The 22,728-nt window shown below is 40.0% G+C and overlaps 1 protein-coding gene and 1 long non-coding RNA gene across 2 annotated transcripts in view; one reads left to right on the top strand and one right to left on the bottom strand.

Annotated features, from left to right (window-relative positions):
* Positions 1-8,545: 8,545 nt before the first annotated feature.
* LOC140381599 (uncharacterized) lies at positions 8,546-10,670 on the bottom strand. Its single transcript, XR_011931254.1, has 2 exons — positions 10,529-10,670; positions 8,546-10,325 (listed from the first exon to the last, which is right to left on the bottom strand). It is a non-coding gene; the product is annotated as an uncharacterized lncRNA (long non-coding RNA).
* Positions 10,671-12,115: 1,445 nt separating this feature from the next.
* zfhx3b (zinc finger homeobox 3b) overlaps positions 12,116-22,728 on the top strand; it is a 110,159-nt gene continuing 99,546 nt past the window's right edge. Inside the window, exon 1 of the mRNA XM_072464870.1 lies at positions 12,116-12,697. The gene's annotated coding sequence lies outside the window, so the exon portion shown is untranslated. The remainder of the gene's footprint in view (positions 12,698-22,728) is intronic.

Genomic DNA, 22,728 nt, shown 5'->3' on the forward strand with positions numbered 1-22,728 from the left:
GTTGCTCAAGAATTTCTTGTTGATATGTTGTTAAAACTGTAAAAACGCTTTTAATTATGACTTTTTAAAAAATCATAATAAAACATTTTTGGAAGACAAAAACTGATTAAAAAGCAAAATAAATAAGGAAAGAAGCTACAGAAAGCTGGAGCAAGCAGGAAAGCGCCTGTTCTCTTCGGAAGCAGGAAGCAATTATAACACTTGTTCACTAAAACCACCACCTGTTCATCTGCACCCAGATGTTATTGCTTGGCCTCAAAGTTTTTAGCTATCTGTAATTTATTATCTACTTTTACTTCACTACATTTGAGAGCAAGTATCTTTACTATCTATTGCACAGATGTGTTTTTTTAACCGGACTGAGAAATAGAAAAAAAAAATCATATGGTTTGAGGGCTTTTTTTAGGACATTAATGGTGACGTTCTGCGTAAAGGTTTTGGACGTTACAATATTGAAAGATATACATAAAATTCACTAGAGAAATTAAGGAATTGATTGGAAATGTTACTGTTAAAGTCAAAGTTGTCCCATTTAACACTTTTATAGTACTCATAATCCGTGTCAAATACTTACTGTTTACTGGTACACTGGTACTTGAGTATTTTTGAATCAAGCCATGAAATTTGGCCTTACGCATTTAAAGATAACAATATAAATCATAATTCAGCAATCAAATACACACAGCTGTAACAAGACAATCAAGTGTCAATGAACAAGTCAAACCATTACTATTCAAGTCATCTTTCACACTAAAGCTGTCCTGTTATAGAAACCCTTCAAGCCAGAATAATAATATAGCACAACGCAGATTATAAACTGTATAAAGTAAGCAGTGCAGAGGTTGTAGTAGAAAAACATTTGAAGCCTTTTGATAATCACGCTTTTATTTTCACATACAATTTGAGTACTTACACCTCTGTTTTCTGTTCTTTAGGTTATAATATCCTTTAGTCCACACTCTGGAAGCTACATTTTATTCAAAGTTGCAAGTTACATGTAATTTTCCTCCATCTCTCTGTGAATTAATACAGGTCTAAAGGGTTATCCATTTCAATCCAAGTTAGTTATTAGAAATCCTTTGTTCGTGAGTGAAAGTGTGTCAGACACAGGCAGATGAAGGTGAAATATTTATTCCTTGACTGCAGATCATCTTTGACTGTTATTGTTTGTTTTGTTTGGTATTCTGCTCCTAATTTGTGCAGTGGTAGACTTTTGCGGATAGGTCTAACAAACACACGCATCAACTTTAACAAAGGTGGACCGGGTTGCTGTATCTTTAATTAGATGAAAATTGTAAACAGACGCATGCCTCGCTTTCACCGAGTATCCATAGTTTATGAGTGAATGTTTGAAGTTCTGAAGGGCTCTGAATCAGCACTGCTCGAATACTGCACTTATAGGACATTGTTGTCTTCAATTATTTTCAGTTATATTCCTGTCTGTAAGAGGCAGTGGATCATCTATTATTTAAAGATGCAATGGTTGCCGTTTATCGGGGATTTTTTAAAAAACTATGTTATCTTTTCACATTTTTTGATTAAGTGGAACAAAGTGTAGTAAAAAGCAGTTTCAAATAGGCGTCTGTCTGTGCAGTGTGAGTGCTCATCTGCCATTATTGTGATTTAATATGAACGGTGCCAAGCAACTGCCGAGAGAGAAGATCTAACGAGCGTCAGTACTCTTTTAGTATGTACATAAAGGCTTTACACAGACGTGAACCCAGACTGCACATGCAGCTGACAAATAAGAATGCTTTTTATTCATATATTCTAATTCTAAATGGTTGAAGAAAAAGTATTTCAATTGGAATAGTTTATAGTCATAAAATAATTATGAAGCTTAAACCTGCAACTATAAAATATATATTAAAGTAATTTTAAGTTATGTTAATCCTGTTTTTGTTTTACAATTCTTTGTTAGCCACTTGTAAATTATGTATGTATTTTATTTTTATTTTTTCAATTGACATCATTATATTTATTATTATTCACATATATTTTCTTTTATTTAATTGGGATTTGTTATGCTAAACTCTACTTTTCCCAGACGACCTACATATTCCATTTTCTGTTTTAAAACCGTAAACAAGCACAAAAACTAATCAATCAACTGTAGTCAATGAAGTAGCTGGCTTGCTAGCTGTTTGTTAAACTCCTACATTTTGTAAGATGACCTTGATGGCTGATGGGCACAACTGTCTGACCACAGTGACCTCCAGGCGGTGCCCATCCTCTCTGACAATCCTGTAATGAAGTCATCAATATTGCCTTTCTGTCACTCAGCTATTACATAGACATATGGAGCTATTAATAGGCTGAATGAACAAGTGCCTGCAGTATACTTTAATGCATTCAGAATATAGAGGGATATGAACAATATTATAAAACACAGATATACAGCTGTATGGGTGAATGTCTGCCATTACAGCTGTGATGCTATATGGAGATCTGTATGCCCTGACCTTAATGGCTATCTAAAACAGTGTACTTATGTGTTGAAAAGTGATTAAATTAGACAGATAGAGAAAGGTCAGGCTGCTTACACACATGCTTAAGTCACAGTGTTTCTCCCATGGCCTATTGAGCTCTGTGACACAGGTCAGAGTGGAGGAAATCCCCAAAGCCATCCAGCTGCTGCCATCAGAGACTCGTGGCATTCTTCTGTCTTCTAACTATTTAGTTGTCAGTGATTTGGTTAAGTGGAATTGACTTTTATCTACGGTGTGCTGTGGGGCTGCCACTGGCAATTCAGAATCCCCTTTCCTCAGCTCTGTCTAAGCCTGGTGTCACATCCAGCACATTGCTATTGGCAGCTGAGCCAGTCCTAATCAATAGCCCGGTCAGGGATGGCCCGCGGCTCTGCTGTGGGTGGGCTATTGATCCGACACACTCACTCCCACAGGTCGCTCCCACAAACCTGTAAGTCATGCCCTTTAAAGCACTGAGACAACAAATTAACAGCATCTGCTGCTACTGTTCCCTGCCACTGTACACATCATTTATGGACTCATCTGTGTACTCTTTATACCACAAATGTAAACAATCAATATGGACTATCTGAGTGCTGAGGAATTAAAACATACAACTCTGGAGAAGATGAAACACTGTTTTCACATGTTTTTCTTGGACAGACCTGCTGTCACCCGTTAAGACCTGTGGCTAAAGAGCACAAGTTCAGTTATTTTTGTTGCCGTTTAAATATTACTCCCAGAGCTCCAAATCACCACCACAGTAAGAACTCTTGGGAACAATTAAACACGGGTTTTAACCATAGAGGTAAAAATAATCATCCACAGTTTCCAAATAGAAGAGGCTTCAAAGAGCGTTTCAGCTATCGCAAACGCCCGCTGCTTGTGCGCGCCTGTTTTCTGAACCAAATTTCAGTCACGGTGGAATTATTGGAACATATGACAAGTGTCGGTCTACACACACCAGGCCCATGAGGAATTCAAAGTTCTTTCTTACACATTTTAACTGGAATTGACAGCAAATAAATATGTATTGTCTAAGAGACTTTGTTGTCATATTCGAGTGATCCTCTGCATAGCAGTCAATTAAATATGTCAATACAGGAATACGTCTTGTTCTGAACACAAAGACTTACGTTTTCTCTTCTGCCTTTCTTATAACAATGGAAACTATTCACAGCAAATTATTTGCCATTAAATTTTATTTTAAGTCTCAAGAGGCTATACTTACAAAAAAAAATTGATTAATTTTGCTCTCTCCAAACCGCTAATTATTTCTGAGATGTTGATGGAAGTCATTCTGCTTTGGTTTGTTTTCTTTGAGAGACATTCATTAAGTTGTATTTTGGTTGGGATACTGAAATAGTGGCTTCTCTTTCATGATGAATAAATCTGTCACTCTTTAATGTCTTCCAAAGTTGTTGCTAACCTGTTTATTTTTGTGCCTTCTTTCAGGTGATGGTTCTGTGCTGACTGGCTCTCCGTTTGACCTGGGAGTCCCCAAATCAAAAACCATATGGCTTTGGAAACCCTGGAATTACCTGGAGTTCTAGGAGAATCTCACCAAAATGTTTCAGGTGCCCAGGCACCACATAAATAGCTTTATTATACTTAATTATCTTCTGTGAATACAAAGACGACGAAAGTCTGGACATTAGCAATAGCTACTGTCATTCACCATGGCTTTGACCAACCTGCTGTGACCCAGAGGGCGTGACCTTTCTTCCTGAGGACTTCAAACACAAACTTGAAACGGAAACGGTGTCGGAGAGGCTTCTGTGTGGTGGACTCAGACCAAAACCCTATCATCAGGTAAGTTTGTGAAGTCTCTACTGCTCCTGCTGTCTGTGCCATTAGCCCTTTAAGACTATCTATACTTTGAACACAGGTAGCTCAGCCTCTGGGTTGGGGTCAAGCATAGGGTGCTTCTTGGTACTTACAAACTGTACTCAGTTGGCTCATTTTAATTTTAATACTTTAACAGCTAAACACAATTATTTTGATCATTAGTAATTATTTTTCATCATATTTATTTTTGTCAAAAAGACCATTTGCATGTCACTCTATGCTTACAATTTCTTTAATGTGAACACATATATGTGTATGCGCATTTTAAGTCCAGCTATCACTATCACTATTATAATATCACAGCATAACAGCCTCATATGGTGTAATTGCCATAAATATGTAGCCGTTCATGATACAAAAACAACAGCAACATTTTCCTATAGAGTTAAGAAAACAACATTTCAGATGTGGATGTCATTAAGTATTTAATCAGAAATTTGAGTTGGTGATGCCCATAGGTCAGCCGGTCAGCACTAGCACAGTGCAGTGGAGTGAAAAGAGGAGTGGGCAGGTCTGGCTGCGCAGCTCCCCTCCATGGCCTTTAGGGCTTTGACACTGGACCTTATTTTTCATGTGGGCGGTATTCTGAGCTGGTCCCTTTGTGCCCACACCCCCCTGTTCTGAGCGAGACATGCATGATTTCATACATGAAAGATATAGGTAATTGGACAGGATGGCCTATGCAATACATTTACAATTCTAAACAGCCCAAACCCAGCACCCTCCTGAGGAAATGCATTTGTACATATAAAAACATAAGATCAGAAAGAAAGAAAGAAAAAAAGACAGACAAAACGCAGGTTATCCTTCTGTGAGTGTAATTTACCACTTGAATCTCTTTCTGTTGACGTCAAAAGGAATACTTTATAAATTCTTTAATTAAACACCATCTAAAATGTTAATGCAATGATTGTGGATGCCTTTATTACTATGCCTTGAAATATTTATGAAACAATTTTTTAAATGGGTTAATTTGAATAAATATGCATCTAACATGCATGTAAAACTTTCAAATATGCAATAAGCCCTTGATCCTATTGTTAGCACTTATAATTATACCTTTGCTCTATTCCCCATTGATGTCATCATCAACTGTAAAAACTAAAACGAGGCCTTACTGGTTAATAAACTGAAGCATAAAAATATGCTTTTGGTGAAATGTCGGTGTAATCCCTCATTCGTCCAGGCGTGTTCCATAGTAGAAAAAGCTTCAGTTGTAGTCCAGATGACTACAACTGAAGCTTTTTCTATTTTGGTGAAATAAGAATAAGCTGATGCTGATCCAGTGTGCCTTTTCTCATCTGTCACAAATAGGAGAGATCACATCACTTTCATTTGACCACTGGGAGTAGGTGACCTTTTACCATTCAAGGCCTATCTTTGATGTTGATATTTTTTGAAGCAGAAACACATTCTATTTGAAAGAGGAGATTTTACTGAAATTTAACATTGTAATATATATATATTTTTATTCCTTACCTTAAACATACTTTTCCTTTGGATTCTTGTGTGGATTTTATACGGATAAATTGTAACCCACCTCCAGTATGTCCTATAGGGGTCTCTATACCATTAACTAAATAAAAAGCAAAGAAAAATAGAACTCCACAAGCTTCCATTTGCCTCCATTATTGACCAGTGTAGTGGCTATCCCCCTCTGTGTGTTCAGCCAGGGAAGTGCCTGAACTAAACAAAACTACTATTTGTGTTTGAGGGATAGTTCACTACAGGAATGAGGTCAGTGGGCTGGTGCACACATGTGGAAATTCATAAAGCCGAGGGGATCACAGCTGGAGCATGCCATGAGGCTCATAAGTGCAGGTACTGTGAATGCAGGTGTAATTTTAAGTGCCTACACAATACACTTGTGATAAGCATTTTAACACTGTCGACTCAACTCAGACAGTTGTGACAAATGTGTAAATTTATTTTGCATTCATATAATAATTCTCTAGTCAGTTCAATTTCTATTGCTTTTTTTTACCTTTGTACTTATGCTTGATGAGAACTGTTGGAGATTGAAATTTAGCTATTTGAGTTTATGGCACATACACCAGAGCTCATGGGGAGATAATTCTGCTACAGGATGCTTTGACCAAGTGAAATGATTGTGTGTTCACTGCAGGTGCTTTGGGCTGGTCAGTCTTTTTGCTGTGGTTTACAAAATCTGGTGCAAGAGCTAAATCTTAAAAGGAGAACAGGATTATCTGACAATTTTGGTGTTACGCTTTGGTCATTTTGAGCATCTCTTTTTCCTTCTGTTGCTTTAATTTGAAGATAAATTTACTAGGTCTCAATAACAATTACAGTATAGCTTTTACCATGACCCCTTTTTATTTTCTGATTTTGTCTGAATAATCATAGTCAAAGCTTGTTTCGCGGAGCACGAGGCTGTGATGCAGGACTTGGATTCGACCGCTGGCTTTACTCTTCAACGTGACTTCTGTGTCATTTCCACTTGTCATGTTCCATCTCGTCGCGTTTTTAACTCGCATCTTCTTCACGTGGAGGGAAATAACGCACTTGGCTTTGTTTCGTGTGCAGGATATTGCAGGCCTTTCGAACATTGACGCACGCACGCTTTGAGTTGGTTTATAACCACTCGCGCTGCAGCTGCCTGGACTGGTCAGTTGTCTCTGATTTTGGAAACTACGCAATGCACGCAAAAAAAAAAAAGAAAAAACAGGGGAACAAAAAGAAGAAGGAAAGAACAGAGAAGAAGAAATAAAACCAGCCTTGAGCCACATTCGGAGACAAGACTATTTGGATTTACTTCCGTTAAAATTGGTCGGCCTGTTTAAGCAATATAAGGCCTGCTTGAAATTATTACTATAATTAGGCTAATAAGATAAACAAATTAACAATTGTCATTAAACGTGAGTATAAATTTACATCGACAAAATATCGTGAATTCCAACCGTCAAATAAAAACATGTAGGCCTATGATGTTTAATTAGTTTTTTTAGAATCATATTAATTTATTACAGCCTAAACAAACACAAATCTAATTATGCTTGTTTGTGTCCGAAATTGTTCTTCATGTGACTCCAGCCACATTTCTGTGCTTTCATTTTCCAAAATATAGTTCCATTGCATAATTTAGTAAGTGCGCAATAGATTTGTTTAATAATAATAATAATTGTAATGATGATGATGATAATAATAATAACAATAATATTCATGCATATCATGGTTATAATTTTCTGTTATTTTTTTGTATTATAATTTTTGTATTATAATTTTTCTATTATATTTTTTGTCTGTGGCAAAAATAAAATGTGTCACCTTCATCTTCTTGCTTTTTCTTTACCTTTATTGCTCCCTGGAACAACTCGTTTTTTATATTATCTCCGAAAAGGGCACAATATAACGTTTCTTTCTTTCTTTCTTTCTTTCATATAGGGTCCACTACATATTGCATATAGGCTATAATAGCATAGCCTAATGATTTGTATTTATTTATTATTATTCAGGAATCACATTTGGCTTGATGTTGTGATGCTTACACGTTTATTTCCTTTCGATGGACGTGAAAAGTGATGGCTGAATAATGCATTAGATCATTAATAAAGTAGTGATGGCAGCAGAGGATTGATATGCGTCTTGTTTCTCATGTAAATGGATAAAACTGACCAGACAGACGCTGTGCTCCGTTTACTCAAATCTCAAGAGCAGTGCAAAAATCAGGTCGAGCTGCAGTAGCAGACATGTGCATCCGCTCACACCGTCCGCCCAAAGCCTGCACCCTGACGAGGAACTGACACCACACATGGAAGAACAAGAGACACTGGTCCATGACAATAGTCATTGGCATTTTATTTTAAAACAGGTTTTCAATTTGAGAGTAAAATTAAACAAGTGTTTGGATCTGTCACACAACCTAAAAATATACATATTTTTAATATACAAAAGGCAACACAATACACATGCATTGACAGGAGTTTATTCCAAATAATTATAATAATATAATTACACAATTTGGTTGTTTTACATACAGTTACACTCAAAACAAGCCCCCTTATACACCTTCTCTAATGTACACAATAAATCTGTATTTTTACAAGTGAGTACTTTCAACAATAAAAGTAGCAAATGAAAAAAATAAAACATTAACTTGATTAAATTTGTAAACAACACTCAAAGCTATTTTTGTTGTTGTTGTTTCCCACCCGTTTATAGCCTGTTTATTATAAAAGCAAATAAAACAACCCTACAGCTCTGATCTTCCATTGCAGGCTTGTCTTTGTTGACAAAGAATTACCGTGGCTGCATGCCTTTTTTCATTCTTTCTTTATTTTTTTAATAAGCTAAACCTACAATTTTTGCTTGGTTTAATTCGACACTTTGTTCATGCTAAAATTCGCAGCGCGCGCGTTCCCTCCCTAAAATGCTGCGTGATTTGCTGCTCGTATGTGCGGTATTGGACCAGGAATTACACTACTACGTTCAACACAAGGGTTTTTCATCTCCCAATCACTTGCTGCAGCGAGTCCTCCGTGAGTGCGTGTGAAGGCTCAGCTCATCCACAGGCGCTGGGCTCTATAAAGAGGAGATGCGCTGCTTGATCCCTGTGGTCACAGCCTGAACATAAGAGGGCGCTCCCATTGCACCTGGCTGCGCTGCCCTATCCACCCGAGACGCACAGGGAGCCGGACATCACACTCAAGAGCGCTTCAGCTGCATCGACTTCTCTTTAACACGCGTGCATGCTGTGCTAACGTGGACCCATGAGAGACAGGGAAAACATGCTGGAAACGCGCATAGGCTAAAACAATGTGCGTGTGTATTTTGTGCTAATTGCAAACTAACGCATGGGAATATCTATAAACCCACTGAAAATTCAAAAAAAAAGATATATAGTTTAATGGCACATGTCGTGGAAGACTATGTTTGTATCTGGTGTTGTTTTGTTTCATTATAAGCTATTGTAGCCTCTCCCAAAGACAGTCAGATGCTGTTCCTGTGTGTTTATCATTGACAGATGAGTCACAGCCTCCTTATTTTTCTTGCTGCATAAAATAATAAGTCCTCACTGACCATAGCTCTTCATGAGGGGATGTGACTTCTCTTGTATCGTATCTTTAAATGCCATACTCGCTCATTTTCTACATTCCACATCTGCATTTCCCCATTTCTGTGCGTGCGCGTGGCTCGTGTGCGTACACGACGTGGTTCAAATTTGTTTATCATTATTTTTGTCAGAGTTTACGTGACATTATCATTACATCTGTTGGAGCAGTGGTTAAAACGATGATTGCGCTTTGCCCGCGCCCCAGTTCACCATTTTGTTCGGTGCAGGTCTAGTGATGGTCAAGCGCTTTAATGAGCCCCACATCCACTGAGCATTTTGCATTTAAGCCACTCTGCCTTTCTTTGTCATATCCACGGGCTGTCATGGCCACAGGTTGTGTTGAATTTGCAATGCCACTCGTCGATGTATGCCTATTGAGAGTGGCACGTGGACAGTTATCCTTCCCACAGAGAGGCGCAATTCACTGGTGCTAACACAAAAGCCCGGACCCTGTCAGTTCCCCCTTTTCCCTTTCAGAGATGCACGAGCCCTAAAAGCACCCGGGCCTCTGTCTGACTGCTCCTCGCTTGATACAGCTCCGCCATGCGCAATACGGTCACTGATGGAGCAATGCCAATCAGGCCTTTGCATAAATGTGTAAACTGACGTTTGCATTGTTCGGCTCTAGGCGACTGACTCACTCAAAGCAGCCTCGTACCAAGCCTCAAATTACACCAAACTCTTTTATTATCTGCGAGCCCCTTTAACTCCCCTCACACGCGAATTTAAACCTATTCATTTTTACAATCTCTTCTTCCCGAGAGAGCAGCAGACACGCCGCAAATCCTCGAGATTCCCGCGGTCTGTCTCTCACTGTGGCAAAGTGAGCTGGTGCCATCTCCGCGTCTTGTAGCAGTGTTCCGTGCTACACACAGCCGTTCTACAGTGGACTATCTCCCTCTAGGTAACACTCGGCGGGTGGCACGTGCAGAGGAAACCTAATGTGAGAAATAGGGATCAGAAATGTTTCTTGATAGTGTGGGCTAAAGATGTTAGGCTGTAAGAGCTGTTCTAAAATATATTTGCAACTGTATCTGTGGAAATGTTTTGTCCCATGGGCTTTCCTTAACCTCTCATAACCTAAGGTCAAAGGCCTACAAACAACAAACAGACACGCTGTCTTTGTGTTGGGATCATCCACCTTTCCTCTCCAAGCTTCACTGTTTCACTACTGATTTACATTGTCTAAAACAATACCAGTAAAACATAATTGGTCATTAGCATGGGATAAAATGAAAATACATGTAGCCACTAAATTTGGCATAAGTGGACAAGGACTCAGAGGAGATATGATATTTGCACAGAAAAACTGACACATGGGGCACTGTCCACATTCCATCAACAATAAAAATAATAAAAAAGATTGTCATAACAAAGAGCAGCGAAAAGTCCAAATGGTGGATTTGTGCAGATCAGGTTTTATTCCGTGGAAACAGGGAAGTTACAACGAGTTAGTGAAGACGAGATGCAGTGCGTAAAGAAATGTCAGTAAAAGCACTGTGGTATTGATCAAATTCCTCATCCCAAATCTCAAGTCAAATCTGCTACTGACCACCTGGCCTTCTGGCACTTTATTTATCAGTCTACACAATAAAAGTCATGCGTAAAAGGCCGAGAAAAATAAAGACACAAATAAGAATCAAATTTAAAAAACACAAACAATAATGAACTAGGTAGAGTAAACGTGTTGTATTTTATTGCATTCATATTTACAGAAAGCAGGAGTCGTGCTTTAGCCTGATCAGAAGTCACCTGCTCTTGATCTGTGCACGATACTGCGTTGGCATTTGTTTTATCATCACACCGCAAAAAACACATGCACACACTGTTACGCCCAAATAGGTTAAGTCTAACTCAAAGTGAACTCTCTAAGGTCCTGCAACACCTGACAGAAGAAGGACAAAAATATTAAGCTTCGTGTCTGTTAGGGTCAATAAAAAATAAAAAATGTATAATAATATTTTTTAAAAAGAATATGCTTGTGGTCTATTACATATTGAATTCATGCAAAAAACACAAGGCAATGTGTTGAAATGACGCGATACAACATATGTATGAGTTGAAATTTAGTTTAGTTTCAATTGACATAAAAATACATGATTCTTGTGTCACATAACGTGCCTTTATTGTTAGGCAAATTATATACATATATTTATTATAAACCTGTTTTGTCAACAACATCTAATTATTGCCGTTTTAATTAACTTCTGAAACAGGACTCACGCCCATAAATGTAATCACAGTTTAATATTATGCTGTTTATATTGCGCTGTTATTTCCTAAACGTCTTCATACCTTTGCATCGTAAGTTCTGATAATGTAACTAGAGCTAAATATAGAGTAAAGTCATAGTAAGACTGAGCGCGGTAAACGTTGTAAACCCGCGTCTACGCACACGACGCGCTCGTTAACGTGTTTTAATAAGGAAAGAACCACAAATACATTGTTCCTGCATCGGGCACTGGATGCGCTTTTGAACTCGACAGAGAACTTTGTAACTTGTCTAAACTACAACCGCCCCGCAGCTCGTCTATGTCGGGCTAAAACGCGTCAACCGAGCCAAAAAGTCATAGGATAAAACAAAGCCCGGCGATCCGTGCGCCGGGACGCGCTTTATTATTGCGTCTGCGTTTGATTTTAAAAAGTTAATTCGGCGCAAAAGGGTTGAAAATGTGGCAAAACGCGGAGTAAAACGCGGCGCCTGTAGCGTCGGACTGCGCCAGCCGCGCCGCTTGCGCCGCCGCGATTAACTTTGACCGTCTTCCGTCTTATCAAACTCTTACTTTCCGCTCGTCTTAATTCCATATTTTCAATTCCTGATCATTACTTTGGTGTTTTTCAGCTTGTATCTATCCATCCCTCCTCCTCTTCGTTCCCCTCCCTCCCTCTCTCTCTCGAGCTCTCTCCTTTGCTGAATCTTATTGATCCAGAAGGCGGCTAATTAGCCCTTCCCTTCGTGCCTGTGTAATGAAGCACATGCGCACTGAATTAATCACAGCCATTTTTTGCAGGAAACTAATTAGCAGGAATAAAGATCCAAAGAGTTTTTTCTTTTCAATCATCAGATCTCACTTTCACCTCTTCCCAGCTCCCTCTAACACAAGACTCACCGCCTGCTTTGCATCCAAATTATTTTTATATTGCCTTTAACAACTAATACTTCGTTTTTACACTCCGCAACAACAATGATCTTTCTTTTGCCACCCTAAGCGCAAACTGACCAAAACGGGACTGCATTGATGGGATCTTTAGCCGAACCATCTCTATACTGGATTAAAACGCACGGATCACAAAGCGGCAGCAAGAAATTGTAAGTTTCAACTTTGTGTTTGTCTCTTTTATTGTGTTTCTCGGATCCTATTCTTTCCGCTGTGGACTTATCTCTGCTGTCGGTCCGACTTTTACCGACGTGCACCGGAGCTGTCGATTCTCACGTTATGAGAAAAGACTCCCGATTCCAAGTAGATCTCATGCAAGTACTTAGCTTTTATTCGCGATTGTTGTGTTTTTGCTCGTTTACCTGTGTTTACATCTGCGGCTCGTCCTCCTCTCCGGGAATGGAAGACAGAACAGGGCAAGAGAAGAGAACAGCGATCCGCTCCAAGCAGTTGATCGTACAAAAAACACGATTTAAAGACAGATATGTGCATTTCTTTGGCCGGTACGGGGTGTAATGGGAGACTATGGGTGTCAAGAAGCATGTTTAGGGCACAGAGTCGGTGGAAAAAGACAGTGTTACGCGAGCGAAAGGCAACGGTGGCTCCGCACGAGCGCAGCCCAGGAAAGGAGCTCCAAGTCCAGCCTGTGGGTCCGTGCGCGTCCGGGGGAGACGAGTGCATCTCGCGGTCTCTTGTTTTGTGACATTTTTCTCCCCGGGAAATCCAGTGGAGCTTTCTGCAGGGATGCTCGCTTTCTAAATCTTCTTCTTGATAAACACATTTTGCTGTTGTCCGGATTTTTTTGCTGCCGTGCTCGTGCAGGTCCCTCCGCCCTGCCTCAGTTCCTCCAGCTACACTTTCTCCTTTTATCGCTCTCTGTCCGGCTTTTGGCCATGTTTTTTTGAGTTTTCTCCCTCATACTTTCAGCTACTGTTTTAAGTCGATTCTTGCTCATTCCCTTTCGAAGTCACATGCAAATTGATCGACGTGTGTGTGTGTGTGCGTGTGTGTGTGCGTGTGTTTGTGTGTGTGTGTGTGTGTGTGTGTGTGTGTGTGTGTGTGGGACGTGCGCGCGGGGGCTTGTGTTCGCACGAGTGAGAGTGTGTCGTGAGAATGGAGCCCCCGGTCTCGTCCGTGGCACGAGCGGACTAACGGCGCACCGGGAGCCGGACGTGGGATAGTGCGGTGCCCCTGTCAGGCTGCAGACGCACGAGGCTGCTGCTCGGGTCACTTTTCCTCTAATGCCGGGCTCCACTCTGAAGCCACTTTACTCCGGACTGTTTCAGCCTGGGAAACGATGACCAGACTGAAAAAAAACAAAACACTGTCCTCTTTAGCGTGGACCTAAGCATTCAAAATCTTTCTATAGTTACATTTTCCAAAAAAGACAGCGTTTAACTATCGCTGATGTTCAACTAGTTTAACACCAACACTTTTACGCGTAAAGGCCATCACTAAATAAATACTTAATGGGCTACAGATACGAGGCTATTTTATAAAAGTTTCTCTTGCAAAAAAAAAAAAAAAAACCTTTTCGCTTTGGTGCCATCGTTGCCAGCACATATATTTAAAAATGCTCTATAGTTGCAGTCAGTAATAAAGACAGACAAATTCCATGTTAGTCCTATATATTTTGCCTGAATGGAATGGATCGAGTGGGTATTTTGCTAGTAAAGCAGGAGCAAGGCGCCTACCGTTTAGGGGGACAGAAGGGGTGTGTGTGTGTGTGTGTGTGTGTGTGTGTGGGGGGTGGGGGTATGGGTCAGACAGCACAGAAACAGGGGGAACAGGGGTCATGGAGTGAGCGCACAGATAAAAAGGACTGCAGAGGAAAGCCCCTTGCAAACAGCCCTGGGACGATGGTAGAGAGGAGAGTGCTGGTTGTTGTGTGTGTGTATGTGTGTGTGTGTGTGTGTGTGTGTGTGTTTTGGGAGCCGCACAAAGCACTTGTGGTTGTCAGCATCTGCACAGATTAAGACTTTGGTTTTAGTTTGGAGTGTGAAGAAATAGGCCTGATGGCTATAAAAGCTCGCCCGGGCAGCGGGTCCAACAGACATTCACAATTTATTTAAAGAGGAGAATTGCGGAGGAGAGGACTGACGTGGGGGGTTGGTTTAGAGGGGTCAGATAGCCAAGGGTCATGAGAAGAGCAGGCAGGGGAAGAGGGCACACAAACACAGCCTCACATGCATCGAAACAAGATTATTATTTGTCTATATTGAAGGGCAATAAATGCATTCACACGAGTCGATAATGTTTTAGTTTTTGGAGTTGAGAAGTCGGCACAGTGAATAGGACAGGTAGTGTTTATACCAAGCTGCTGCCTCCCATGTCTGACAGTAACTCCCCTCTCTCCTCCTCTTCTACTCTCTGTCTACATCTATGTCTACGGATACAAAACAAAGACGAGCACAATAGTTTACTGTCTTCTCATGTGTCTGACTCCTCTCTGTCTTGTTACATTGTCATATTTGTGTTTAATTATACCTGTTCCTGCCAAAGCAATAGGAATGTCATTTGGATGTATTCCATTTGATTTCCCTGAAATTGTGTCTGATGAAAACAGCACTGTGCTCTTGTTTGTCAGCATGGACGAGTCATAGGCTTCTAGAAAATAATTGCAAGGCCTGATTTAATTATTTAATCTAACACATTTCAAAACCATTTGAATATTCCAATACCAATTCCAACTACATAACTAATTAAAACAATTAAACACATATTTATGTGACTTGCCTTGAAATAATTTTATATAAACTATAGCCATGGAAACAGTAAAATAGTGAAGTATTTGCTATTCAAACTGTGATAGCCATAGTTACATATATAAAGGGTAAAAACATGTGGGGGATATGCGTGTGTTATGAATGTGCTGTCATCATTATAGGCAGGTGCCGTTTGCTCCTCTAAAAACATCATGTGTATATTTTCAAAACTTGCATTATCATATTGAACAACATTGGCGTGAAAATGGTCCGAGCAGGAAAAGCATCTTGTTTGATCACATGGGGGTTACCACAACGAGAACAAGGAGACAGCGCCTCTGGCTGTCATAACCCCTTCTCCTGACTCTGCCTCTCCATTATATACAGTGTGTGTGGGTGTGTGTGCCTGTGCATGCGGCTGCATCGCTCCCTCCCTCCTCTCCGACGATAGGCACTGGTGCAGGACGAGCACTGCCATGTCCCCGGTCTGAGAGAGCCCTCTTTGGGTGAAACTCTTCTCATGACAAATATACATAATATGATATTTTGTATCATCTAAATCATTGCATTATATTATTATTACTGTTATAATATTTTATTAGTGGCAACAATAATAATAATTGTATGTTCCTGTGAAGTGATTGTAAGCCTGTGAGTGGCTGAGATCACACTGGACTGGTTCTTCCAGTTGCAGTCACTCTGTGGTGTTATGGTGCGGGTCACTGCTCAGCTCGATGTAAGGGCAGAGTAATGTGAGGAGAGAGAGCTCTCATGCTCAGGCGTGTGCTGTGTTCATGGATGCTGGACTCTATCCCTAAACTTTACAACCCACGGTACCTCCCCTCATCATCAGAAGCAGTCCATGTCTCCATCAGTGTTCCCCTTTTATCTTTAGTAAACTTTGCTTTTCTGTGTTTGTTCTGAACAATTCTGGTTAAGTCAGTGCTAGAGAGATTTACAAGAATAGTTAACACTGCATCCATGACAAACATTCTTTGTCTTTAATCAGTGTAATTATTGTATTTTTAATTTTTTTAATTTTATTTTTCAAATGAGTGTGTACATACACAACATGTTGGTAAGATTTAAATCTTTTTTAAGATTATATTAATATACATTTGACTTCTATTAGCTTTTGTTTTGACACTCTCCCCTCTCCAAAACACTTTGAATGTTGTCCATCAGTACAGTAAAACTGTGATGTTAGTCATGATCATGAGAATAATACAAGTTGGTTGTTTGTCCTTTAGATGAGGCTGTATATTACTTCTGTAACAAATGCTCAGTACGTGCTTTGTAGCCAGTAACACCTTAGATAGCAGAAAGTTTGCAGTGCTGAAGACTGAACGATGATAGCGTTGTAATATTTGCTTTGAAAATCATGTGGAAGACGTAAGTGACCTGGTAATGTATGGTTTTGGGCAGAGTTTGCCTGCCTGCTGCCCGGGGATTGGCTGAGGCGCGATGCTGTGTGTGTACAGACTACATACGTCCACACACACGTCCACATCACGGGATGACAGGGACGACGCTGAGGGCTGCTAAATTAAACAGAGCTGAAGCCCGCCCCTCTCTGGACCATGGAGGCCAGCATTCCACCCTCCACACTGGTGCTTATCATCACAAAGGACAGAATGCATAAAACATGGAGGACGCTTAAACACAGGCGGGCCAGGTCGCCTTTCTCCCCGCGTGCACGCTGAGCCCCGAACAATACGTATGGGCCCCTCTGGCCTCTGACTCTGACGACACACATGCCGTCTTTTTATCCTTCCTTACTTCTTTGTCATGCTCTTCCTCTTCCTCTGTGTTACTGTGCTCTGTGGACTGATAACTGCCCTAGCATTGTTTATCTGTGTCTGTGAAATCCACATTGTGTTACTCCAGTGGAAGTGTGCGGCGGCTGCTGCTGTGTGGAGTGTGAGCTTTCTCATGCTAACAGTACAGAAACAGCCCACTGCGTATGTCATTTACATGTCATTTTTGTACCGTTTGACATTAGTGAATTTATACAGAAATTCTATAAATATTTTCTATTTACAGCACTCAATTTTGCTCATGATATTTTTTACAATATACACCAAGCCATCAGTATAAAAAAATGTGTTTTAGCCAAGTTTATCTTTTACAGACGCTAGCTTTTTAAGGACCATTGCTTTCCACAATTCTTCCTCTTGTTTTTTTCGGAAGCATTTAAAAGGCTCGATTAGACTCTACAACACATTCAAGTTATTTTAACAGAAATATACTGCATATATGTTTTATGGCAAACACCATTATTTTTCCCACTACTGTGCATTTGTTAGTTATTATAATCAAAACAAAAATATCTGTTTACCTTACTCACAAATCATGTGGAGGAGGAAAGTAGTGCCTGCATGTTCTGGACTCCAGTGGCTCTTTTGCACTTCCTCCCTGTGTACTGCATGTCTTATCTTCTCTGGATTATATAAAGGAGAAAAGAACAGAGCCTGTCCCCACGAAAAAAGTGTGATTTGCAAATGTGAGGTGTCTTCTGCGCCCACATTCCCTTTGGCACAGGGGACAGAGAGCGGCAACACATTACACAGGCAATAGAGCATTTTGCCGAATAGTAAGAAAGACTAGAGCTAAATCTATAAACTAGAGCTAAGAATGAGCCACTGGTTGTGCACAATTCATTTAATTATTTCAGTTCAGTGTAATTCTTGGTATATGCCATAACACCGTGTTACCCTGTCTTATGGTCTCCTCAGGTGTGCCAGTGTGTCCTCTGGTCTCCCCCTGGAGACGTCTCTGACAGTACTGAAGGGGTTAAGAAGCTGGGATAGCCCTCTTTTGTCTCAGCGGCCCTCTGTGCCATTGTTGCGGTGGAATTGAGCTTGGTGCACCTCACTTGACCACAGCAAAGCAATAAAATGGCCTCTAAGTGCTAGAGCCTCTGATGTCAGCTCCCTCACAGCTTCTGCACGAGCTTCTTTAGCTGTCTTTACACTGTTTGGACACAACCAAACAAGTACACTAGTTTGAACTCTCTAGTTATTTGTAACGTTTAAACATGTACAGTCATTTAGTTTTAACTGATCTGATATTAGTTGTAATAATTACCTTGTACTAAGACTAAGGCAGTGAAGTTGACTAAAGAAATTCTTTTGAATTGCTTCAATTAGTGAAATTAAAGAGGGGAAAAATGTGGCACTGAAAAGCTGGATCTGGCATAAAAACAACTATGAATACAGAATTCTGAAATGTTGGTAAATATTCACTGTCCCTGAAATAAATAAATACAAAAAGTAATATGAACATCATCTTCATAAGTGAGTCATTCCCAAAACTATTGCTAACTCACTTTATGCATTATTTTTCCTGTCGCAGTTCATATAAATGCTTATAATCCTAATACAATAATTAGTGAGCCAAAGACACAACTGACAGATTAATAACAGAAATGACTAAAGGCCTAGAGTCCTATTTAAGTAAATGAAAACATTTTGTACAATTGAATTTAATCTAAATAAAGTCCAAAACAAAAACATATTTAAAATCATTATGTTGAAAGCTCCAAAAATGTGTTCGATAAAAAAATATCAAAATGCATAGTGAAACACCGACTGAATTTCTTTTTTTAAATGTCAGCAGCGTGAGGGCTGTTGAATGAATACTAAATGAGCATAATATTAAAACTTATGCTATCTTTCAAATTATTTTTATTTATGCTATCTCTTTTGCTTTACCGTTTCATTTTTTTCTGTTTGAAAAATGATAATGCTTAGTGTTGGGGGATGAAGAGGCTGATGGCATATGATTGTTTATAGCTACTCCCACCTTTGCAGACGTTGTAATTAAAAAAAAAGATATAGTGCATGTCCGTCTGTCTCCATCCCATCTTGTCAAATAAGCATCTAGCTGCCGCAGCGAGCATGTCTGTGGATTTATGAACGCGCTCCCATTGGCTGAATTATAATTGGCACCGTCTCGAGTGTAAACCATTTTGGCCAGGTGTCATACAGACTACAATGCACTAGGATGCAATTAAAGCTACATTTCCGATAACCACGATATTACTACACGATTTCAGTGAGGGCGTTTTCTCCAGATATGATATAAGCTCACCTCAGCCGCTCTTACAGTTCATCTAAAAAACAAACTGCTCCTCTCCGAGTTTCACTGTACCTAAAACAAACGCTCTTTCCTCATTTTCCCTGTGTTAAATGAACAAACATTAGGACCTCAGTGACTCATAATAAATTTATTAGAGAGAGGCAGACTCCCACATAGCTCCTCCAAATAGCAGACATGTACTACAGATTGGGCCTGGGGAGGTGTATAGCTATCCTTGCTGTGTGCATAGTGCTTAGTATTAGAGCGCATATGTATAAGTACTGTTCAACATCATTTCTAGCTTACTCATATTTGTTTTTAAGCATGCATTTGAATGTATATTGTTACAGTTTAAGAACAAGCTTTTATTTTTTATTACAGTACTGTAGGACTGACAAAAAAATATTAACGTCATATGGACCATTCCTGAATAGTTTTAAGAAAGTGCTATTATATTGTGTTGAAAATGAAACTACATTGTCTAAAAATGATTATCACTGTGGTATCAAAATTGGTATGGGGTCATTTTCTTAGCTTTTAAGCCGTATTGTGACTGCAAATGCTGTGTTGTATTTTGCTGTGTCGTGGCAGAGGTTTCGGTGGTGTCGGGGGGGAGGGGCAGATCCCAGGGGAGTGACACAGGGCTAGACGGCCGTGACAGACCGGTGACCCTGGCTTTGTGACGTCAGCGGGCTCGTCTGGTCAACATGACATTCATTTTTCCTGCTGTTTAATGAATGAAAATGGGGGGAGCTCGCCCGGTTCATATTAGTTTATGGTGAGCCGAATACAAACGTCCATATAGGTTTTGTGTGTCTGTGATTGAAAACTGTGGTGGTAGGTGGATGACCTTAGGGACGATACCATATTCAGTATAATATCTCAATAATAGCTTTATTTTTTGGAGTATCCCAATAATGAAATTCAACAAACCAACAGAAATATGTTAAAATATTGATTTAAATGTATTACCGTATTTTCCGGACTATAAGTTGCAGGTATATGTTAAGTATCAGAAAAAAGCTCTTTCTGCGTATTTTTTTTAATAATAAACTTGATACTCAAATGTTGTATATTGTCAAAAAAGCATTCAAAATATCAGTCAAAAAGATTTTTGATAATCTACTCATCTCTAGTGACGATACTACATTCTACAGAGCTTTGAGTTAATGTTAGTGTTGCTGGAAGGATAGATTTAAATTGTTATAGTACTGTCCAAATAATAATCTAAATGCATTGACTTGGTTTAAGGTTAATATCTCTGTAATTGCTGTGCTTTTCCACTAGACCTGTGCAATTAATCACACTTATAATCAAGATTTCAATTACTGCGCAATTACAAAAATGTTGTAAGAGAAAATACAATTAACTAGCCTCTGTTCAGAATGATATGTACGCTTGCTCTGAACCTTAAACCTTTCGTAATCTACAGTGGCTTTGAACACAAGTGTCAAGAAGGTTCTTTGTGAATCCAGACTATTATCATGCTCCAGAAACATTCAGTTATATATTTCTTGTGTATTGCATCTAGGTCATGCCATTTACATTGTTGCTCAGGTAGTCACAAATAGCGATAACTTTTGATGTTTGAAGCAGTACAAAAACACACCCTGACCACATGTAGGAAGTCAACCTGATGTATGTACTGCAAGGCTCTCTATAAACCTCATCACTCTGGTTCTTAATATATGTTATATAGTCATTTGCAACTGCCATCCTCTGTCCAGTCCATCCTGTCCCAACACGAAGGACTTTTAGGAACCATAACAGGAGGTGGACTTTTTTTTTTTTTTTTTGAGCCAGGTGTCTTTCTCATGTTGGATCATGCCCTAATGAGAAACAACAGGCCACACAGCAGGTGAGAACCGGGTCTGTACAGTAAGAGATGTATTCAATCTAGTCAATAGTCAAGATCCTCTTAAGACAATACTGTCGATTGTGTGACTTGGTTAAAGATTAGCACAGGAAGTATAACTGGTATGGAGCTGCTCTGTTTCCTATCCAGCAGCACAGGGAGGAGGGGGACCAGCTTTACACACGACAGAGAAAGAGAGTGTGTGGTTTTGGAGCAGAGCGAGGTGGTGCTGCGGTGGTCAGGGCAGAGGGGCTGAGAGAGACAGATACCATTCTCATCATTTCCTTCCTTTCTTTGCTAATCTGTCAAAACAACAGAGTGAGATGTACAATTGCCAACTGATTGTTTATACAGAACTTGGATGTTATAGCCCTGACGTGGGGCTGTGCAATTCATCAAATTTGAATAAAGATTCAGCCATTTCTAATCCGTCAATGAAATGCTTTGGTCTTTTTAAACGAGAGGTCTTCAGCCAATCCTCTGTCAGTAAAAGCATGTGGTTTAGAGCAGGGGTCAGACTTTAGAGGAACAAATGTGACTCTTTATTTTTTAACAATACATTTGAATTGATGATCAATTTGAGGGAAGTCGCTCAGCTCTATCCTGCCATTTGCATGTGCTGCAGATTTCTTACTATATTATTGCACTCATTTAAAGAAGTACCAGTACATAAATTAGTTGCTATAAGACCCTTATGCATTATTTGCTTAAAGAAGGAGAGGGTCACCTGTACTTTTCATACTGTTCTTTGTCAAGCTTGTTAGCATAGCAGAGTGTACTTTCATATGACAAATAGCTGTGTGGGGCGCTAACAGGAAGCCTGGCTGCACTATTGCACAATCTGTAAGAAAGAAGAAGTGAGGAGTGCTCTGTGGTGTAAGTCGGTGTAATGCATGCCAGCCTGCCTGTTGTGGTACAGCTCAGGCGGGGGGAGGGGCACACAAACATAAGTGGACCCCTGAGACCTCCTGGAGGGGCAGAGGTGTGGCCAACGTCTGTTTTGGGCATGGCTTGTGTCAGTGTGTTTAGCATTTGCCTGTGAGGGCATTTTTATGCAAATGGTAGAACAACCTATTGGAGTTGCTAATTACAGCAGGGCTTTGTGTGTGCTAGAGTTCAAGCGCACCAGGCCTGGGCTTTCCTTGTTTGTTTACTCATTGTCTTGCTTTATTACCCCTTATTGACACTCCCCTTTTGTGTGGCTGTGCGTTTTCCAGCATGCTGACTCCGCCCCTTGTTCTGGAGTTAATGTAGTAGATTAAAGGGACTGCACTGGCCCTGATTCATCCTCTTTTATCTGGTGGCACTGCTTGCCTTTTACCCATCCCTCCTGGTGCTCTGTCTAGCCACACCATTCAGAAAGCCTTCAGCCCCTCTCTCCTATAACTAATGCTCAGCTAATTACTCTGGGTGATAAAAATGCATTTAGGTCAGATTCTAATGCAATGCAAATTTATGAGCATGTAAAAGCAAATATTAACTTAACGTAGAGTCAGTTAGAGTCAATGATAGTCATTGGCTGGGGATAAAGGTGCATCTCCCA

The sequence above is a fragment of the Eucyclogobius newberryi genome, unplaced genomic scaffold (genome assembly GCF_026437365.1).
Source record: "Eucyclogobius newberryi isolate DKJ021-1_F unplaced genomic scaffold, fEucNew1.0.hap1 SCAF_5, whole genome shotgun sequence".
NCBI lineage: Eukaryota > Metazoa > Chordata > Actinopteri > Gobiiformes > Gobiidae > Eucyclogobius > Eucyclogobius newberryi.